Consider the following 6000-nt stretch of genomic DNA (forward strand, 5'->3'; position numbering starts at 1 on the left):
TATTTTGGTAATTTATTACATTACATAGCGATTATATAATTTATCATAATGTTGACAAAATTACAAGATTATGGCATAAAAGAAGAATTACAGAATTTTTTGTTTCAAAATAATCTGGACGACTAATTCTTGTTGACTATTAAGGTTGTGTTTAGTTTGTATAGATTTTCTTACCTTTTTATTTCAAACCAAACACAACTTAAAAGTGAACTACATCTAAAGGGGCTTTATCTAGCATCCAACCTATTGGCCCATTTGGCAGGGCTCAAGTTTAAGTTGATGGTGACTATGTTGTAGCTAAAATTAGTCCAAGCAATTATTGAAGAGCATTTAAAATCACATTATTGAGTTTTTAAATGCAAAAGGAGATAAATATTTAAAATAAGGAATGCCAAATGCAACCTTAACCTTTTACCGTTATGGAAAAAGATGTTGATGGTTTGAAAATAATGAAATTGAGAGCAACTCCGGATTTTATGTGGCACTACACCCCTTCCAAGCCTTGCTAACTAGAGTGCAACTTGAAGGCTTAAGGAAATAAGGAGGAATAAAAGAAAAGAAAAGAAACAAGTGAAACTTGGATGGGTTGGACCAGGTTTAGGGCCAATCCAGGCTTAATCCTAAGACCTAAATCTTGGGCACATGCTCAGTCCAATACGAGGTTTAAGCCCAAACTAGCCGAGGACCCCTACGTTGCAGGGGCTATGAGAAGATAAAGTAGTTTTTAAATAAATATTTTTATGTGCTCATTATTTGTATATACCCTGAACATTGGTTTGGTCAGTGAAAAACTCATTCAAACAGCATTTACAGCCTTGCATTGGCAATACCTTCATACTTGTGTGTTTTATTTTACGGGGAGATATATTTTCAATGTAAGGTTGGAAGAGATTGTTTTGAAAGGTGTGAGGTGGGCTTGCACTGATTGAAGCCAAACTCCTTAATGTACCCTAAACTTCCAAAATCTAATTGTATGTACCTTGTTGATCAGCCCCACATAACATATATTGGACCATTGTTACTGAACCGTTTAAAGCCATTAATACCTGATCTAAATGCTTTTATAATGCCAATATTGCCCTTACTCATATGGGCTTTTGGCTACAATTCGCAAACATGTTTTATTTTTATCTTATTTCTATTTACCTAAGCACTATATTTATATTTTTGGCCAACTCTACTGCTAAAAAACATTGAATTAAAGGATTTACTCAACTACTAGAGCTGGGATTTGCCTCTACTGTGGCTTCGGCTTCCAATAAAAAGGTTTACAACCCGTTGCATGGGCTCCTTGTCCAAAATGGACAATTGAACCGTCAATTTTTCTCAACAATAGAATAGTGAAAGTCAAGACTCGAGAAATGAAAAAAAAAAAAAAAAAAAACATTTAAAGGAAATGAAGAGATTGAAGATTTTGATGAAGAGGGTAAGTGTGACTTACGAGATTCCTTCTCGATTCCGTCGATGGCTTCGTCTTCAACATCTTCAAAACGACTCAAGAAAAAGAGAATCTCTTATAGGGCGTTAGTTTTCAGGGTATAGCCTCTAATCTCAAACTTCCTTTGGATCTTCTTCCTCGTTCGTGCTCCCATCTTATTCACCCTGCTTACTCTCTCTCTCTCTCCCTCCCTCCCTCCCTCCCTCCCTTCTCCTTTGGTTGCATCCACCTCTGTCACCGCCAAGCTAGTAGTGGCGGTTCCTCTCCCTCAATCTCCTCCCTCCCTCTCTCTCTTGGACATCATTGACGAGTTCACCTATTTTGAAAATTTAATAAATAGTTAAGGCTATTTTTGTCCTTTACCTCTTATATTTAAGTAGTTTATTAAATATAACAAGGTATATTTCCTATTTCTCCCACACTATCTCTCCCACCCCAATTATGTCATCGGGTCCCACATAACTCCCTATTTCTCTCTTAACACTAGGCCTACCGATTATCTCGGATTCAGATGATGTAATTATGTAATTAGATCGGACTCAAATGTTATAATTAAACTTGTTCATGGATTGGGTAGTTTGACGGGCCGATCTAGTCCTGTTTGATCTAAATCGGACTCGAACTTTCTCAAAAAAGCTTGGCCCGAGCCTGAGCCCAACTTGATAATATATTATATAACAAAGATATACTTTTATATAATATATATAATATTTTTATTTATTATTTACTCTTTTTTCAAGTAACAGTGAAATCTTTCATTATTTTTTTAGGTTTTAAGGTCTTTTAATATAAATGAAATAGTTTTTAATTGAATAAGTAAGAAAAAATCTTTGAAATTGATGGCCGGGCTCGGGTTCAGGCTCGGGCCTAGGCTTTAGGCTTTATATGAGGATCAAGCTTGGGCTTAGGCTTGAGCATATTCTATTAATGTAGAGTCAAAGCCTAGCCCGAACTCGAGTCAACCCAGCTTGTGAATGGGTCTAGTTACAATCTACATGTATTAATAATCAGATTGGATTTGGATTTAATCCCATCCGATCCGCTAAGAATCCGAATACGCTTATATTATAATATTTATTAATTTTAATGTATAAGTTTTATATAATGATGCTTAAAATTATACAAGTGTATTCTATATATTATATATAGAATAAATATAAAACTAAATACATTTTTAATTTTTTTGGTATTTTAAAAAATTTAAAGCTCTGATCCAAGTTTGTTAGGATTCGAATTCAAATTTGAGTCTTCAAATCTGATTAGGTTTGGGGTTGGATTCGGATGTAAGTTCTCCATAATCAGATTGGATGCGGATTAACAGAGCATTTGTGTCTACGCTAAGCAAAGGGCATTAAAGTCTAAATAATAGACAATAGATATTAATAGAAAAACTTTAGTTTTTTTTTTTAAATAGAAGAATAACATTAACAACTTCAATAGCTTTTCAAAAAAAAATCATATAAAAATTATATTTAAAAAATAAATCAATAATATTTTTAGGAAGTTCCTTACTATAATATAAAAAAGTTAAAAAGAATAAGAATTAGGTTATTACTAATATTAGAAAGATTATTTCTAACCAATTAACTAATATTTGAAAGAATATTAAAAATTTAGAAAACAATGAAAATTTGTGAGAACTCAAAATAATAAATTACAGATAATATTTCTAACCAAGAAGTTTAAACACTAAAAAATAAGATAAAAACATAAAAAATAAACGTTTCTAATAAAATAAAAGTACAAATAATAAAGGAGTTAAAAGTAGATAGAATGTTGAGAACTCAAAATAATCTAATATATTTAGTTGGTAAATATCTACAAGGCTATTAGACATTAGATAAAAGAGTAAAAGGGTTCTACAAGGCTATTAAACATTGGATAAAAGAATAAAAAGGCACGATAGAATTGGAAAAGGAGTAAAATGACATGGTAGAATTGTAAATAGTAAAGGTTTTGGTGGATAAGTATCTACATGGCACAATGGCATAGATAGTAAATACATTCATTTAACAAGACACATAGGCTATGTTTGGTTTGAAGGAAAAAGTAGGGAAAGGAAGGAAAAGGTAGGGAAACCTTTATCAATCTCTTGTAAAGGTTTCCCTACACTTTCCTTCAAACCAAACATAGACATAGGGTTTCTGTAGGATTTCATTTGCTAAATGTAAAGGGGTTGTCCGGAGTCCGGATCTCCTGCTTATGAGAATTCTGTCCACATTTGCCCACATAACATTGCAGCCACACATGAAAAATATCTCACCCTCTTACATAATATCATGCAGGGAAAATGTTTTCAATTCATAGAAATAGTGTGTTATAAGTAGATGTGGGCTGAGCTATCATGGGCAAGAAATCCCGCGTTAATTGTCCGTACCCCATTATGTTGTTAGTATATGTATAAATTGGCCAGCCCTAGCCCGACTCCAGTTAAAAACCAACATAATTCGACCCAAGCTCTACTCTGGGAGGGCTTGATGCTTTCGCAGTTTCGGTCTCATGTTTTACATTTTACCTTTCTCATTTTGGTTTCATAGTCAAATTCAAAAAACAAAAGAAAAATAAGAATACACAAATGTCATTATATATAAATGTAATTATATGATACATTTATATGATATAAATGTAATATTTTTATAAAAAACATATTACGGAAAGTCAGATAAGTTTAAGTTGTTTAAATTGGGCTGATTGGCTGATGTCATAATTGGTTTAGGATGGACTTTGTTCAAGTTCCGACTACCCTACCTCAATCCAAAATCCAAGCCCAATGCAAATTGAGGTCAAGCGTAAGTTTTTAAATCTAATCCAAAGCCCAAAAGTCAAAAGCCCAAACCAGTACAAAGGTTTGGATTTCAGGCCCGCCCAAATTACAGCTCAACCATCAGTAATGCAAGTACAAAACCATAATATTTAGGGGTGAACTTCGGTTGGCCCGAGTTATCACTTTACGCTCGGGCCTTTGGAATGGATTCATTCAAATTTTGACAAATTTCCAATCCAAGTTAGCCCAAGTTGCATCGCTAATAATATTATAAAAAAATAATAATTGGGTATTATTAATAAATATATTATTAATTTTTTATTAATATAAATATATTATTATTTGCAAAAAGTAATAGCAGCGGAGAACACTTTAAAAGGACGTTTGGGCATAGTGCCCCCTTGGGTGGGCTCAAATAGTTAGGGGTAATCATTTTCGGTTCAACCTAAAAATTTGGGACTTGGGCCTTGGTTTTGTGTTCAGGTTCAGTTCAGTTTTGTACATATTTTTTTATGAATGAATGCACATATTTATATATTTATTATTTAGGCATATGTATTATATATTATTTTATATTATACAATACATATAATAAAATACAATAATATATATATATATAAAATATTTTGTACATAAAAGTCAATAAGTCATAGGGCAAGCCCATGATCACCTCTGGGAGAGGCTTATGGCTTTTTGAGGTGGAAGGGCGGAGCCATGGGTGGCCATGGCTCCACTCTGCCACCCCTTGGCTCCACCCCTACCGAGGTGAGTCCACACGATTACACGAACAGCCTGTAAGTTATATTTAATGAAAAATCTGGAGAAACCAAATCGGTTGTTCATTACTCCTTTAAAGGGTTACTAGCGGGGAATTCCCTATTTCATAGGGGTAAAATAGAAAAATTCCATTTGGACACATATAATAATAAATTAGGTTACATTTTTATTAAATAAAATAACTACAACTATATTATTATGAATAATAAATAACTATAGTGGCCCCAATTTGGTTTAGGGTTATCAACAAGTTAGGACTAGGTAGAATCAATCTTGAAGACTTGAACCAATTATCTAATTGGGATAAAATCATATACCTGATTATATTGAAAACAATAGTTAAAATAATACTAAATTATTCTTATTTTAATAAGTTAAACATTTGTAACTAATATTGTCTTATTTATTATTTATCAAATTTACTATTTTAAACATGAAACATGATAAAAATTACAAGAAAGATAAATAATTACATATTTCATAAAATATTCGGTTCCAGGCTTGAATTAGTTCTGGTCAGGTAAGAACTATAATTGATCCAATAATTAATCGAGACAAATTCATGGAACCAAAACCGTTATAATTATGTTCATTCAATTTAGCTCCATTAGGATAGACCCAACCCATTTGTCCAGCCCTAGTTTTTCTTAAATAAATTAATATAATAATTTATTAAATAAAATAAATAAATACAAATTTATTGGGATGAGACTTGTATAGGCTATCTCAAACTAGACCCAACCTGTTGATAGCCATAAATATTGGGCTCAAGGGGAGAGAATAATTTGTTAGTAAATTATTTCTAAATAAACAAATAATTTAGTAAAATAAATAAATATTTATTAAAATCTTCCTCTCAATGTCTAATCTCCTTTATTTTACTGATTTATTTTATTAGATAAATAAATGTTTAGATAATAATAAAAAATGAATAAATAAAAGTTGAGATAGAGAATAGGAGGAGAAAGAGAGAATCAAGCAAACAAGAAGATGAGTGGCATTTTATTTATAGGATGGCATA

Source organism: Nelumbo nucifera, chromosome 3 (assembly GCF_055504915.1).
Source record: "Nelumbo nucifera cultivar China Antique chromosome 3, China Antique-T2T, whole genome shotgun sequence".
Taxonomy (NCBI): Eukaryota; Viridiplantae; Streptophyta; class Magnoliopsida; order Proteales; family Nelumbonaceae; genus Nelumbo; species Nelumbo nucifera.